This window comes from Chiloscyllium plagiosum, chromosome 22 (assembly GCF_004010195.1).
Source record: "Chiloscyllium plagiosum isolate BGI_BamShark_2017 chromosome 22, ASM401019v2, whole genome shotgun sequence".
NCBI classification, from domain to species: domain Eukaryota; kingdom Metazoa; phylum Chordata; class Chondrichthyes; order Orectolobiformes; family Hemiscylliidae; genus Chiloscyllium; species Chiloscyllium plagiosum.
Window position 1 is genome coordinate 11,402,135 of NC_057731.1, and position 17,899 is coordinate 11,420,033.

A 17,899-nucleotide genomic window follows, 5' to 3' on the forward strand; every position below is an offset into this window, starting at 1 on the left:
CCATGAAACGACACGACCAGCTATCCTTAGTAGCCACACACTCAGATGACAAGCAACATGAATTCGACTGGGACAACACTACTATTATAGGACAAGCCAAACAGAGAACAGCCAGGGAATTCCTAGAGGCATGGCACTCATCCACAGATTCAATCAATAAGCACATCGATCTGGACCCAATATACCGACCACTGCAACGGACAGCTGGAACTGACAACCGGAAGCGACAGACTCAAACCACTACAGATGCCGGACAAAAGATCACAGAAGCGCTTCACAGGAGACTCCCAAGCACCGAGGATGTCACCTAGACAGGGGACGAAACATCTGCAACACAAATTCCCAGCTCGGCGAACAGAACCACAACAACAAGTTAGAATGTCCTTAGTGTAAAATTCCCCTTCCCCCACTACGTCCCACCCCCTTCATGGCCTACCAACATTCCCTCTTTGGTTTCTATGACATTTCCTATAATCAGTCATCCCAGTTATGATGAACTTTGCTCCTGCTTGATTGACATCCAGTGCCTTTGCTGTAGGTTCTCCCAGAGAGAGGAGCCACACGCTGAGCTCATCCCAGATGGACAGTCCACATTCTGTACCTGACAAAAGGGCACAGCGTCAGAATGAAACAAAGAGGAAAGTCTTCAGCCAGAGGGTGGTGCATCTGTGAAACACGTTGCTGCAGAAGTTTGTGGGGAGTGTCTTTAAGACAGAGCTAGTTTCTTGATTGGCTAGGTGATCAAAGGTTACAGGGAATGTGGCTGAGAAACATATCAGCCATGATTGAATGGGCTGAATGGCCTAATTCTGTTGCTATATATTATGGCCTCATGAGCGTGTCTCAGACAGATAGGGTGCACTCTGCACCAGAGTGTGTCGCTGACAGACAGTTAGGGTGCACTCTGTATCAGAGCTATTCTGTAGAGATGAGCTGCCCTAGATGGCATACCAAACCTTACTCTGTTCTGAATGTTTATTAGAAACCCACCAACTGCTACAGCTACCTAAATGTCCTATCCTCACACTCTGCTTCCTACTTAGACTCAATTCTATTCTTCCAGTTTCTCTGTCGCCTTGCAAATTTTCTCCTGATTCCACCTTCCATAATGATGCCTTCCTTTTCCCTAAACAAAAGGACAGACTACCCCTGCCCCAAACTATAGTTTACACACCTCCAACTGTATCCAACCCATTTCCTACTGTTCAAACTATGCAATTGCCCCTCCCTCCTGGAACAGTGAGAGGGTTTCCTTTGTCTTCACATTCCAGATCACCAATGTCTATTTTCAACAAGATCATCCTTTCCCTTTTCCCCTCACCTCCAGCCTCCTGGCAGCACCAAACATTTGGGTTCTACCAGCGCCACTCAGCTCCTGACCTCGAGTACAGCCTTGGTCCAATAGAGCTGAATTCCAGAGGTGAGGTAAGAGTGACTGCCTGTGACATTAAGGCTGCAGTTGACCTAAAGTGTCATCCTTTACCTTAATAAATATTAAAATACACTTCTTTCATCAACGTTTCAGGAAGACAGATCCAAAGACTTGTGATCCTCTGCTAGAAAAATAATCACATAATTTCAATGATGTCTGATTCTTAAACAAAGAATCCTAGACATAGATTTTCCAACTACCTTGTCAATAACCCTCAGGATTTTATAGGTTTCAATAATGTCATCACTTTCATATCTAAACTTCATATTTATGCCTATACTGTCCAATATTTCCTCATAAGGCAACCCATTCTTTCCAGATTTTACCTCCGTAAACCTTATCACACCATGTCTAATGCATTTACATTCTTCCTTACATACCACAGTACTTCAGATGTGGTCTCACTATAGTCCTGTAAAACGTAAGCATAACTCCCTTACTACTGCATTCATTTCCCTTCAATAACTGATAACATTCCATTAACTTGCCTGGTTACTTGCTGTACCTGCGTACTAACCTGTCATTATTCATGCACAAAGCTGCCCACCTCCCTCTGTATCCCAGAGCTTGACAATCACTCACCATTTGGCATTTTTATTTTTCCTGCCAAAATGGACAAATCTACATTTTCACTCCATTTATCACACCTTTGCCAGCTCACTTCACATGTCAATATCTTTTTGCAGCCTACTCACGCCTCTTCATAATTTACTTTTTTACTGGGCTTTTTGCAATCAGCAAACTAGACAACCTTACCTTCCTCCCTTCATCTGAGTCTTTCATAGAAGTTGCAAAAGTTTCTGGACCTGGCACCAATCCCTGTTTCACACTACTCATTGTATTCTTGCCAAACTGAAAAAGATCCACTTATTCCTACCCTCTACTTTCTGTTAGCCACCTAATCATTGATCCATGCCAATATATTACCACCTTACACCGAGAGCTTTCATTTTCCTCAATAGCCTTTCATGTTGCATTTTGTCAAATCGATTGTCTTCTAATGGCTTGCTTTACTCTTGCCCAGTCAGGAGAAAGTGAGGTCTGCAGATGCTGGAGATCAGAGCTGAAAATGTGTTGCTGGAAAAGCGCAGCAGGTCAGGCAGCATCCAGGGAACAGGAGAATCGACGTTTCGGGTTCCTGAAGAAGGGCTTATGCCCGAAACGTCGATTCTCCTGTTCCCTGGAAGCTGCCTGGCCTGCTGCGCTTTTCCAGCAACACATTTTCAGCTCTTGCCCAGACAGACTTATTTGCAGATCAGAATTAGGCCCAACTGTTTGACCCAAAGACCACCAGCTTGTCAAATCCACACAGGTTAATCAATGAGATTCTTACCTCAATCATCAACCATTGACTCCAGCCGCAGGCAGCACTGTGTCAGAGCTTCAGCTCTTGATGATATATTGAACATTTGCCATCAGGCAACTACACGTAGCACTGAAGCTGATTAGATATCGTTGAGTAATAAGAGCACAATTTGAGACCGTTGATACCGCGGACTTTCAGCTATTCCTATAGAAGGGGATAATTTAATAACTTGTCAATGATAAAAGAAAAATCAACTTGAAACGATCGAACATGCATACATTGATAGTTCAAAGCAACAGCCGCTTAGAATTCTAAAATGGAGTAAATTAAAACTAAACTGAACTCAGTTTTGCTGTTTTTAAAACTACACTAAATTAATTGCCGTCTTCTTAAAACTATGATCAGAAGTTGCATAATCCAGTTGATAAACTGAGTTCATTGAGCAAGTACATTGCTAAGCTCTATCTTGCAATCTTAAGCAAAAAGGTACAAACTCCCACATGCGTGATAATGTTATTTACTGCTGGTCTGTCAACTTCTAATAAAAAATAAACTAGAGATGTCACTGCTTCAGCTGCTTCACAGTTCCAACACACATTCACTACTTTTATGTGAAACTTCAGTCATGAATTTCTTGGCGTCATGAAGTTAGGATATTGATGACATGCCCTGAAAGGCTGATGAGACCTTCTGGACAAACTGTAACCTGTGATTGGATTTAAGGCATTCGGTAACCTTAATTTTGAAATGATTTTTAAAGAGCCAAGGGAGATTTTCTTCACAGAGAGCATCAATAATATTCAAGAATTGGGTATTTCATCTCTCTAAATCTGAGATTCCATTGTTTCGGACATTGTTGGCATGCCTTTGTCTTCAATTATTGCGAAGATTTCAACCTACCTATTATTGTCTGTTTTTCTTTAGCTTCGTCTTGCTAGTGTTAGACCATTGGTTGTGTTTACTGAAATAGAAATGTACAGGAATTTAACATGAAGAATCAATAATCTAATTGAAAAGGTAGAATTTAAAGTCATTAATACTGTCTGTCTTGTAAATTAGGGATATGTAGCTGCATTAACACCCAGTACAATGACAATACTTTAAGCCATCCAATGGAACTTGAAGCAAAACAATTCAACATCTATACCTAGCCTTTAGAATTTATCAAACATTATTTCACTGAAACAGTGCTATCAAGATGATCTGTCAAAACACAAAGGCACAAGCCAGTGTTTAATGAGTTCAGAAGTGATATTTGAGTTAAACAATATTTATAAGAGGTTATAATGGTTTTACAAAAAAACTAATCAGAGCCTACCAAATGGCTACTGAAATATCCGTGCAACCTGAGCAAGAGAAAGATTAAAGACAACGGGCAGTAAGCAGGAGGTGGTCAGGAAACAAGACAGAAGCAGTGCCATGCCATCAAGAATATGCCCGTTGATACTGTGGTCACACTGCTCTATTCCTGAAAAAGCAATGCACGGTGGCACAGTGCCTAGCACTGCTGCCTCACAGTGCCTGAGATCCAGGTTCAATTCCCGCCTCAGGCGACTGACTGTGTGGAGTTTGCACGTTGATACTGTGGTCACACTGCTCTATTCCTGAATAAGCAATGCAGTAAATTAGCTCAAGCCTCTGGTTTCCCTTCCATTTATGTTGCTACATCCTCCATCAGCACAACGTTTTAATACTGGGAGGCTCAGTAACACGGCAGCCTTAAGTCTGTGTACACGCATTAATGTCGCAGAACACAAAAGCTTTAGCAATATTAGCAAAATCTAATACACAACAATGTTAAGTTAATGAAAAAAAGTATGAAATGTTATTCCTGCATATTCCGAGTTGCATGACTCTATAATCCTGTCTTGACTCTACACAGTCCCCACTATTATACCTCCTTTTAATTACAATTTCATTTGTTGCTCCTTCCAGAATTTAAATTTTTAAAAAAAATATTAGAACACTTAATTTTCTCATTGAATTTGACAATGTGTGAACTCAAGTACCATTCTCGCTGTGGAGTGGAGGCAAACAAGTGAATTTGTCAGCAGCCCCAAACTATGACAGCAAATAAATGAATATATCCAGGATATGAAAGGATTAAAATGTTAGCCATCTTAGTTGTTGATAAGCATACAATAAAAATAGATAGTTAAAAAAAAAATTACTCTTATCTGGATGCCAAGGTTTCTTTTAATCAAAAGGTTTATGAAACATAATCAGAGGAGGCAAAGTCCTCAGTTACATACCTTTACATCTCTGCAAATTCTGAAGAATATGCGATTCCTTGGGAGTTGCCATCATTTTATACTGCGCTGTGATAATAAGATGGCATTCGATAAGTTGCAAGTCTTAACTTATCAAGAACAAAATTTTTATAATGCAGTTTTGCAAAGGATTATTACTTTATCAAAAGATTCAAAGGTACTAGCTCATATTGCTGTGTTAGTCTACTGAAATGATCAGGTGACTCCTAGTTCTCCACCGAACAATTATGGTACTTCAAGCCTGAGTGACATTGACTGGCAACAGAAATACAGACAAGTTAATGGAAATAACGCAAATGCTGTTGAAGTTAAAGCCAGGCATTGCAGGCTGCTACAACAACAACTAGCACATAGCATTAGGTTAAAAGAACCATTCACATTTTAGGCCTAAACTGAAGCATTGGATAAAAATATATTTTCTATAAAAGAGTCAACTTAATCTTCACACATTCATTGCACTGAGGCCAGTTATGTCCAATACCCCAAAATTCAAATATCTCCATCTGGTTAACCATCAGGCCCGCTCCAAAAAGATGCAGTATGGTGGGACACAAAACTTGAGGCTTTATTTGACAAACTCTGCCAAATATCCAGAATGGAGTCACAGTGAGGTGATAGAAACAGGCATCTTTCAAGTTTTATGTGCAGGTTTGGTTCCTTTATTTGAGGAAAGGTGTACTGGCTTTGGAGGCAGTTCAAAGGAAGTTTGATCTCAGAGATGAGGTGTTTGTTACATGAAGAGATATTGAACAGTTTAGGCCTATACTCTCCGGAATTTTGAAGACTGAAGGGAGATCAAATTGATGCATTCAAGATGATAAAAAGGTGCGAATAAAATAGAAGTGGAGGGGATGCTTTCTCTTGTGGACCATTCTAGGATGAAGGGTCTTGGGATAAGGAGTTGATGAAGGTAGCGAACCCCAAAAAGTAAAATGTTCTGTTTCAATGGCTTAGCCTAGTATTTAGAGGCAGTGGGAATTCAAAGGTTAAATGTCACCTATTGGAATGATTCTCTATGTATTTGACCGTATGCCTGCCCAGTGGCAGGCAGAGACCAGAGATTACCACAGGGGTCTGGCTGCCCCTGAACCACCAAAACCATGTGGAGCCACACGTGTGCATTTCACTCCCAGCTCAGAGTGAAGATACTCACTTTTTGAATAGGACTGGCAGCCCTAATCAGGCATCCCATTAACTACCTCCTGGTTCCATTCATATACTTCCTTGCCAGTGAACAAGAGTATGTAAAGACTAACCACACTACTGATTCTACCCCCTTATCAATTAGCATGAGATTGAGAACAGTACTGTCACAAGGTTCGGTGATTGGTTTAATATTATCACAGGAATCCAGCGATCTCCAGCTATTGAGTGTGAAAAACACATTGTTAACGAGATTTGTATTCCACCCCGTGATGTCAGAAACTTTTCTATCAATTATACTCAAACAATGTATAAAAAACGTTATCAACTTGTAATGTCCAGCGAGTGCCTCCTCAAGAAGGCTGCCTGACTCCTTTGGTGGCACTTGGGATCTCTCTCGTGGTTTTCAGAAATGAAGTATCTAGGATCTGAAGCTGGTGTCATCCGAAACTTACTTTAGCGGAGTAGCAAATTTAAAACAGAGTTGAGGAGAAACAACTCTGAGTTGTGAATCTGTGGAATTCATTTCCACGAGGTGAGGTGGATACTGGGTCAGTGAGTACATTTTAAGAGTTAGACAGGGGTTTAATTCATAATGGGTTCAAGGGATACGGAGAGAAAGTAGGAAAATGGGGGTGAGAAGCATATCAGCCATGATCGAATGGTAGAGCAAACCCGATGGGCTGAATGGCCTAATTCTGTTCCCATGTCAAATGAACTTATAGGTTTGCTAGAATCCATTTTTTTTTCTCCATGTTGTAGTATCTCATTCATAACCTAACTTAGTCAGTTTCCATCTTCAGGAATGAAGCCCAAAATTGAGGAGCCCGTTTCCATGCTGAAGGACTCTATGAACTCTATTTTAAAAGTTTTGATCATATGCCTGTAATTTGTTTTAGTCCTGCAAACAGCAATAAAGTGGTGGCATTCATAGCAAAAAGAGTCCCAAACTATCCTTGTCTTGTTTACTAAATGCTGCCTTTCTTTATTGCCCTTACACAAGTAGGGTGCCTAAACATTTCACACAACAGATGAACTACACATCACCTCGTGTTTAGAATAATGCATGATGTGTGGTTTTCTGCAAGCCTGAAGTGAGGATATCCATCTTTCTGGTCTAACTAGAACAACATCCTTGAGTAAACAATGAAGCTTATTACATCACTGCAACAATTTAAAAATTACAGGATTATTAGAAAGGTCGAGCAGCTCACAAACCATCGGTAAATCTCCTACAAGCTTTCTTTACTGTGATCTAGTCCCCATGATACCATTCAGTCAGGTTTTAATCCTTTCAGACAAACACACACACACCCCAATGTTTTTGACAATTGTGCAACTCCAGAATGCCTAACTTTGTATGACCTACTCAGATATTCAATATCTACTTTGAATCTGGACAATAAATGATACGTCCAAACTGTGTTTGCTGTATAGACTGATGGAATAATAAAAACGGATAAAATATCTCATTTCCTTAACATTATTATCCTCAAAATTCACAATTCTAAACCAGGGAAAGAAAAATATGTTGAGACTAGCTTTAAATTACATTAGTTATCTCATTATATTTCATCTGATAAATTCTTCCCAATTACTTAGACATCTTCCCTTTACTGCGTAGAAGTATTTTCCAACCTTGCAGAAAAGCTGCCATTTATCCTGATCTTCCAGTAATTTGATTCTACTACAACTTTAACAAGAGTACTGTCATGATGTTTTGCCAGCCTTGTACCTGCAGATTATGATTTACTGACAAGCTAAACAAGATTTTGAGCTCCCTGTATAATCATTAGTATAAATCTAAATTCTGACTGTACTTTGAGATCGATGGACAGGAACCCTTCATGACCAATGTTAGTTTTGAGACCATACCTTTATTATTTGAATGATTTTCCCCTCAGTTTAATGCTTAGCAATAATGAAAATATTCAAATACTTATTTCAGTGGATTAGAACATTCTCAAATGCAAATGAGTTCTTGTTATATTAAGATGCAGTTTAAAAATGGCATCATTTACCAGCTCAATTTTTATGCCTTAACGATCACAGTCTTATTTTTTTAAAACACTTTTTAATAGATCTGAAAGATCTATACACCAATTTTCACAAATATTATCTTTCACAATAACAGAACAAACAAGTGGCATAAATCTTCAGCTGTGTTTAATAGTCCAGTTCAGTTGTGCTTCTTGTGTATTACAGTCTATCAAATGAATGCATTTGTTAATGAAGTTGAAGATGACTGAGCAGTTCAGATAGAACTCAGATGTTTAGCACTCCAACAACCAAACTTTGCACTCAGTCTGAATCCAACCAATGAAGAATTTGCCACTCAGCTCCTCGAGGTCACACTCATCTCCCTCGAGTTCAACTCATTTGATTATTTTTGAACCAAGCCTGAGAGGAGATCAAGAGCCAATTGATGTTATGGAACCAAAACTGCATCTGCAAGCAGTTATTACTTTTACTTCATTACTGAGTAAATGTCGCATGATAACCATCGACTACAAAATGAAGAAAATATTTTAATTAATGAATCATGACAGTCCAGAGTTATTTTATTAAATTACATTGGGTGACTAATGCAGGTTATTTATTATCAGTTAGACTTATATTGAATATAATCCACTATGTATATGATTTCTGTATAATTTACAGCAAATGATTTATTGAACAATCTTGTTGTGACTCATTTCCATAACTATCATTTGATGATATGCTTGAAACTGGGAAAGAAGCACAAATACTAATGGGCGTAAACATTCTGATCCATCCAACTCAGCCCACACCATTGCCTCACTCTGTATCACAACACATGCGTTTTACTTCACCCAATCAATGTGATCTCCTGGGAGGGTGTAAAAATCAGACTTAAAAGAGAACAGGTCAAATTTGGCAGGAGAAGAATATTGGCAAGTTTCTCTCCAACTCAAAATAATCAAAGCTAGTCCACATCAGTCTGGCCCCATTTCTTTGAAGAACTTAGGTATAGTAACGAGTGATGTCTTCTTCAGAGTCAAAAATCATACAGCACCGTGTTATAGTGCAACAGGTTTTATTTGAAACCACAAGCTTTCGGAGTCCCGCACCTTCGACAGGTAGTCAGTGAGAAAGAATACACTGGAGACAGAATTTAAAAGTGGTCTCTCCAAAGTATTCGCTCTCTGCATATCTGAAGGGACGGGGCTCCAAAAGCTTGGTTTCAAATAAATCTGTTGGACTATAACCTAGTGTCGTGTGATTTTTGCCTTTGTCCACCCCAGTCCAACACCGGCGCCTCCACATTATTCCTCAATCAGACACAAGTCAATTTCTCAGAGAAACTCTGTGAATGTATACCCATGGCACAAGACAACAGCCTGATCTGGACATTGAGTATTCTCTGGGCAAAAAATAACTAACTGATTTCTGTTCTAGATCTGGTCTGAGACAACAAATTTCTGACCTAACTTCTCACAAACCTACTTTATTAGAACAAATTCTCAACTGGTACATGGTATATTCTCTTCATCATCATTTAAGCTCATGTCTGATCAGCCCTCCAGTTACTTCTTGATAGCATACAGTCTTAAGTCTGTTAACCCATCTGGATCAGGTTTTATGTTGAGAATTAGTCTAGTCATTATCCTCTGCACCCTTTTCAAAGCCTCAATATTAGCCATCAAGCAAGAAACCCAAAACTGTGCACAGTATTTCAAGTGAGGTCTGACATAGGTCTTGCGAAAGGATAAAATAGTATGCTAAGGCTTGTGTGTAATTGTCTAATGAATGCATTAAGCTGTCCTCATCCACATTAGGGCTGGTAAAATAGGAGAGAAAAGGAAGCATTAACTACGAACTGGAGTATCAAGGAATAAATTAAAGAGCAGGATATCATAGGTGATTATCTTGTGATCATTATCTGAGCCCACACGCAAATTGCCATAAGGATACGCAGATTAAAAAGACAAACATTTGTTGTTGGACGGAGATTCATGTTATAGGACACTGGCACCTGTCTTGGGCAGGGAGTGACTGTACCGATGGCACATGCTGCACCAAAACTGAAACAGGATCAGGATTCTATGATTCCATCATAGGGCTGCTCAAAATCGGGGTTCGGATCCCATGTGGAGACATGAGCTGAAAGTTTGGGGGCACAAACTCAAAAGGAGCAATGATTGTAAAGAAGGTTTGACTAAATTCTAACAACTATTTCTCACGCTAATAGACAGTCCCCACCTGCACAGGGATCCCCCTTGTTTTTGCAGGTCTCCTTTATCACGCACACTCGGTTCTCAAATAGGGGGGGATCATGTCAACTTTCAGGTCTTAAAATGGGGTCAGTGGGAAAAACATTTTGGAAGCACAGTCCTAGCAGAAAGAATAAGAATCAAGAACAGAAGTTGGCCATTCAGCCCTTTGAGTCCAGACATCCAGTTCGATTACAACTAATCTTCTACTACAATCTTCCTGCAGTACCTTTGCGTTTCTCATGTTTGAATGTGTAGAAATCTATCAATTTCAGTCTTGAACTTACTCAATGACTCAGCTTCAACAGCCACCTGGAGGACAGAATTCCAAAGATTTACACAATAGGTGAAGAAACACCATTTCATTTCAGTCCTAAATGGCCTGAACTTTATTCTAAGGCTGTGTCCCTGGATTTGAGACCCTCAATCAGCAGAATTACCCTTCCTGCACATACCCTGTAAAAAAAATTTCTATTTTCAAAGGAGTTCATCTTTTAAACTCCACAGATTAAAGGACCAATTTCCTCATAGGAAAGTTCCTCCATCCCAGGAGTTAGTTTTGTGAACCTTTGTTGCACTCCCTCCATTAACCACACGGTAGTGAATCTGTGCAACTCAATGCTGCAGAAATCTGAGGTGGTCAAATCATTGAGTACATTTAAGACAAATATAGATTGGTAAGGGGATCAAGAATTATGAGGACTAGGCAGAAGAATGGGCTTGAGAAGCATATCAGTCATGATTGAATGGTGAGTTGATTTGCTAGGATGAAAGGCCTGATTCTGCTCCTCTATCTTATCATCTTAGTACAAGTAGTTATTTCTATAGTTCAGAAAACCAAAATTGCACACAATGTACACATTGATCCAACAAACAGGATCAAAGGTGCATTTTAGATTTTAAACTAGCTTTAAAAGGAAGAATCTGATAGAATTAACAGTAAGCAAGGATAAAAGAAGAAGATGGGAGCAAAGATCAGACCATGCTAGCCAATAACAGTAACAAACTTTCAGGGAACAGAAATACATAACACAAAATTAACCTTTAAAATAAAAATGAAGATTGATAAAAACAAATTAAGGAATCTAATTGGCAAAAGACATAACATCTAAAATAAAACGGAAAACTAATTGTGTTAATTTGAAAAGTAGGAAACACATAGCAAGGATAATTGGAAAACAGCTTCCTAACGAATAGGAAAAGCATTTACCAATTTAGGAATGATAAAATGAAGGGTTCACTGGTGTAGCTGTTCAAACAAGTAAATATGACTAATATGGAGATAGAAGCAAATTACAAATACACTGAGATAAAGAATGAGAAGAGACCACATGTTGCTAAATGTGTACAAACCACTCTCACATTGGAAGAATATGAAGCTAAACATATTAAAATAATAAATGATACAGATAATCATAGGAGGGGAACAAAGGTAAGCAAACTAACTTTTTGCGTTGTGGGCAGGGCTCTTTTGGTTCACAGCCAGAACTATTGTTCAATCTAGTTATAAGTTATGAACCTGAGTAATACAGAGAGCAGTGCGACAACAGCAATCACAACATAAATGCTTCACAGATGTACCTCGCGACAAGGGAATAGATTGGGAAAAAAACCCAAAACAGTTAGCAAATAGATCCAGGGAACAGTAACAGGAAAAATATTAAAGTTTGTGAGAAGATTTGTAGCTCGGGTGCTCGTTGCTGTGGTTCTGTTTGCCGAGCGGGAAGTTTTTGTTGCAAACGTTTCGTCCCCTGTCTAGGTGACATCCTCAGTGCTTGGGAGCCTCCTGTGAAGCGCTTTTGCGGTGTTTCCTCCGGCATTTATAGCGGCCTGTCCCTGCCGCTTCCGGTTGTCAACCGGAAGTGGCAGGGACAGGCCGCTATAAATGCCGGAGGAAACACCACAGAAGCGCTTCACAGGAGGCTCCCAAGCACTGAGGATGTCTCCAAGACAGGGGACGAAAAGTTTGCAACAAAAACTTCCAGCTCGCCGATCAGAACCACAGCAGGAAAAATATTAATACAGTAATATTAAAGATGTTTTCAAAAATTGATGAATACAATTTGAAAACCAAGTTCGCAAATATTGAAGAGGTCAGGGTAAAATTGATTAGAAAGAAAAAGACTTGCTAAGTATGTGAACAATAAACATTGCAAAGTTGAGAAAATGAATTCCAGGTTGTTAGGAAAGCTAATAAGAAAAGGCAAACTACTACTTTAGAAAAGGAGAGTAAACATAAACAATATTAGTTGGATTCATACCTCGAGGAAAATGAACAAAGGGATTGGGACAGTCCCTGAGGAAAATCAAAAAAAAAGTCATATCACACCAAAATATTGAATTATATTGTCTATTTGCCATAGACAATTAGGATGCACAGAACATTCAAAGACATAAGGGGGGCTATCCCAACGTTAGGATTGAAAGGAGGATAGGCTAAAAGAGGATAAAATACATACCTAATCTAGATTGATTGTATTTATGTATACTAAAATAAGCACAGAAGGCAGCAGAGGCAGTAATACCTATAAATATCATAAAAGGTAAGTGATGCCAGGGGACTGGCATCTACAGCTACTATTCTTCCAGTTCAAAAAGGAAAAAGAAGTCATCGATGGAACCACAGACAGGTAAAAGCAGAACTCAGTGATAGAAAAGATATTGTAGCCTTTACAAACCTTATTGAACAGAGAAAACAGCTTGCTATGCAGTGGGTGCAACATGCATTGATTTACAGAAGACATTAAAGTACATAATAAACTAATGACAAGGTCAGAGCATTTGAACTTGGTGGGCCAAGCAGTAGAATTGTTACTAAGCTAGTTACAACAACAAAAAAAAACAAGCTCACAGTTACGGATAGAAACAGGAAGTATTTTATGGAAATACTTCCTAGCCACAGTGTTCTAGGACCACTGTGGCTCACAATTTATATAAATGCACATTTCAAAATCAAAATGTGCTGCAGATACCAAATTAGTAAAGACAATTAGTAAATGATTAACTAGAGAAGGCAGTAGTATAGTGAGGATATCACTGGGCTAGTGATTTAAAGTCCTGAAGATTAATGATCTGGGGACATAGTTCTGAATCTCACCGTGGCATATGGTGAAATCTGACTTAAATAAAGTTAACATTAACAAAAGGAAGTCTAATGGTGATCACATAACCTTTTTGACTGTTGTAAACACCCATTTAGTCATTGACATCATTTTGTGAAGAAAACCTACCATCCTTAACTGGCCAGATTCAGACTGAACTCCTGATTTACACTCCTAACCGTGTTCTGCAATGGCCCAGAGAATTAACCAGTTCAAGGATAATTGGGAAACAAATGGCAGCCTTGCGAGCAATATCCATGTCCCACATAAGAATCAAGCATTGAAGCAGTCTGCGACAAAAAAGTGACCAAAGTTGCAGATATTTCAAAATAAATGTATTTTGTAGTAGTATCCATTAGTAAGCAAAATAAGGATGCCACCTACTTTTCACAAGTGAGACCTTAAGTGGGGTAAAGACAGATCCAAGGGTAAAAGTTCTGGTCTCCAGTTTACAAGAATGCAGAAATATGAGAAAAAGTACAAAATAACTACACAAAGATGATATTAGAACAGGGTAAAACTATCCAAACAATCTCTTCTCCCTAAGCTGACCGAGAGTTGGGCCAGTGAAGATAATTTAAGATATAAGGAATCCAAGGATGACCTTTGCAGAGCCACTAAGACAGCCAAGGACTAATACCAGTCCAAACTACAGACCCAGACAGACACCCAGAGACTATGGCAAGGACTGAATGGCAACACAGGTTCTAAAAAGAGACAGTACAAGAGAGTAGACGATGACACATCCCACCCAGATCGTCTCAATGCCTTCTGCTCGCTTTGAGCATAATTTCAGCAGAGAGGTAACACCTATTTCAACAAGTCCTGACAAACCTATTTCCCAACAGTCACTGCATCAGAGGTCAGATCAGTTTTCCTTCATGTGAATCCAAGGAAAGCAATGGGACCAGATGGAGTACCAGGCCGTGCACTCAGAGCATGTGAGGATCAACTGGCAGAGGTCTTCTTGGACATCTTCAACCTCTCCCTGCAGCAGGCCACTATCCCTGCCTGTTTCAAGAGGGCCAACATCACTCCTGTGCCTAATGCAGCTCATGCAGCATGTCTCAATGACTATCGCCCAGTGGCCCTAACATCAGTGGACATGAAGTGCTTTGAAATGCTGGTCATGGCATTAATCAACTCCAGCCTCCCCACTACTCTTGACTCACTCCAACTTGCCTATCAGACCAACAGACCCACATCAGATGCCATATCAGTTGCCCTTCACTCCTCCCTAGAACATCTTGACACCAAGAACAGCTAAGTAAGAATCCTACTTATTGACTACACTTCAGCCTTCAACACTATTATCCCCGCGAGGCTGATTACTGAACTTAGTGATCTCAGACTAAGCCCCACTCTCTGCAACTGGATCCTCAGTTTCCTGACCCACAGGACACAATCAGCATAGTTTGGGGACAATATTGCATCCTCACTAACACTTAACACTGGAGCCCCCCCAGGGTTGCGTACTCAGCCCCTTAACTTACTCACTGCATACCCATGATTGCATCACCAAATACCATAATAATGCCATTTACAAGTTCGCTGATGACATCACCATAGTTGGTTGAATCTCAGATGGGGACAAAACAGACTACAGACATAGGTGGAACACCTGGAAAAATGGTGCACTGAGAACAACCTAGCTCTCAATGCTGGCAAAAACAAGGAACTCATTATTGACTTTCCACAGGATGTTACTTATGTCCCCCTACACATCAACAGCACAGAGGTGGAACAAGTGGAGTGTGTCAACCACAACAAGCTTTCTTAAGACTCTTCATGTGGACGCACTGGTTACAAAGGCCCAAAAATGTCTCCTCTTCCTCAGGCAGCTTAGGAAATTTGTCATGATGGCAAACACCCTTGCAACTTTAATAGGTGCACCAGCAAGAACATTCTGTCTGGATGTATCACTGTATGGCATGGCAACTGTACCGTTCAAGATCAGAAACAGAGTTGTGAACTTGGCCCAGACAATCACAAAGGCCAACCTCCAATCTATAGAATCCATCTACCAGTCCCGCTGCCAAGGAAAGGATGCCAACATTCTCAAAGATCCATCCCACCCTGGCAATGTTTTTCGACAACCTCTACCATCGGGGAGAAGGTACAGGAGCCTGAACACACGCACCAGCTGATTTCGCAACAATTTCTACCCTACTGTTGTTAGAATACTGAATGGACTCAAACTCTTAATATTCGCCTGTACCAGTGTTTCTGTTCTTGCTGTAGTGATTATTTACTTACCTATATTACTTATTGTGTAATCTGCCTGTATTGCTCGCAAGACAAAGCTTTTCACTATGCCTCAGTACATGCGACAATAAATTCAATTCAATATTATGGAGTCTAATAGAGTACACAAAGATAATGTTTCCGCTTGTGGGAGATACAAAACTGGGGGCCATAACTAAGGTATTCACTACAAAAAGTTTGATTAGAAATTGGGTTGAAACTTCTCTAGTTGACTTTGGTAAGAATATGAAACTCAATTGAGGTCAATAGAATAGGTACATTTGCAAGCGAGACAAGGGCCTGAGTGGGAATACATTGACAAGGTCAGATGGATTAAGATCGAAGGTGCATGAAGCATAAACACTTATGCCTGAACGTCCTGTGGTTGTGCTACAAATTCAAACTCTATGTTCATGCATTAACATAAAAACATATCACATGAAAGTTAAAATGATAGGAAAATTAGGGAATTAAAAAGGAGGAAAATCAAAACAGGCAAAAATAATTAACATTAAATGTGCTCTACACAATGACAAGGAGGCATGAAGGTAATATTCCAAGAGGATTTCCTCCCTAAATCTTTCACCAGAATAGATGAGTAACACTCAAAAGCGCATTTGCTAAAATATGTGATAGCATTGTGAAAACTATTTGTTAAAATAATCAGGCATTAGGAAGTATACAAATATCAAAATCTCCTAGGGAATGAGGTAAATATTTAGTGGTTGAGATACTGTGGAAAGGATGTGAATTACTGCAGGGATAAGAAACATCAGGCTTGAGAAAACAGACCAAGTTGGGACTGATTTCCTTTGAGAAATTTGATGGAAATGTTGAAAAATGATGAGGGGTTTGGAAAGAATAAATACAGGGAAATGATTCCCCACTCTTACTCAAAGAGCTCAGATTTAAAGTGTTTTGTAAAAAGATGCACACAGCTCAGAGCTAGGGGCTAGAATACATTGTCCGGAAGTGTGCAGGAGACAGGTTCAATTGAGGCACTCAAGAACATTGGATGATTACTTAAATGTAATCAAATGTGCAAGAGTTGTGGCCAAAAGGCAAGAGAATAACATCAAGTTAAAATGCTCAGAGACCCACTGCAGGAACATTGGTGAAACAGTCTCCTCCTACATCGGAACAATTCAATCATTTCTTTGTATTTTGTATTCTTCCTTTTCATAGCAGTTTGGCATTTTGGGATATCTCAATTATTTTCAAAATTTCAAGTAGTAAACGATAATCAAAACCTTTAAAAAAGTCAACCAACTGAACTATTAAAATTAAATTGAAGTCATTAATGAGATAATATGTAAGCTTTTAGTTAATTCAGAACTCAACTACTGTCAAAGTTGACCGATAACTACTGATTTATACGCACAGGATACGACTTACCTCAGACAAAAGAGAAAATAAGAGAACATGGCATGGTGTGTGTGCTGTGCAAGAGGATACATAAATGAGTGTATGAACCAAAAAGTAATTTAATTTACACAATGGCTTTCATGGCATTTTGAAGGGTTTGCTTTACTGTAATGCCAGAAAGGCATCGTGGGAACAGTAGGTTCCCACAAAAAGCAATGTGATAAGGATTGAAGGATAAATATTGGCTAGGACACACTGGGTAACACTTAGGCTCTTGTACAAAATGGTGCATTGCGATTTTTTACATCGAAGAGCGAGATAGTATCTTATCCAAAAGATTTTTGCTATTACAACACCACCACAGCACCCTCTATCTTCTCACTTCAGAAAAAACTGTTGTAAGCAAGAGAGAAGGAGGCTATATAAATTCAGTATCAAAACAGTAAACCATCTCTACAGTAGGCCGGTTAACGACTGGTAAGGGAATCCTAACTGCTAACCTTCCAACAGAAAGTGGGAGGGAAAATAAGCAAATATCATTTGCTGGATAAAGATTAATAATTACCTAAGTGAGTCAACAAAAAAAAAAATCAGTCAGTAATCACGCACATGTCCAGTTAGGTCTGTTTACTTCATCATCCTTTCCCCCAATCAAAGGTCACATGAGAGTAGGACTGAGTCAGGAAAATTAGTCAGGACTAATTGCCAGGCAGGAGCAATTCATTAAGAGGATTTCAACTGAAGAAGAATCCAGAAAAGCATTTTGAAATGTTTCCCAAAGATGATAAAAAGAAAAGAAATAC

At 39.4% G+C, this 17,899-nt stretch overlaps 1 protein-coding gene across 1 annotated transcript in view; it reads right to left on the minus strand.

The window, feature by feature from the left end:
- Positions 1–2,860, minus strand: part of asah2 (N-acylsphingosine amidohydrolase 2) — a 96,195-nt gene extending 93,335 nt beyond the window's left edge. Inside the window, exon 1 of the mRNA XM_043712370.1 lies at positions 2,766–2,860. The gene's annotated coding sequence lies outside the window, so the exon portion shown is untranslated. The remainder of the gene's footprint in view (positions 1–2,765) is intronic.
- Between the last annotated feature and the right edge of the window lie 15,039 nt (positions 2,861–17,899).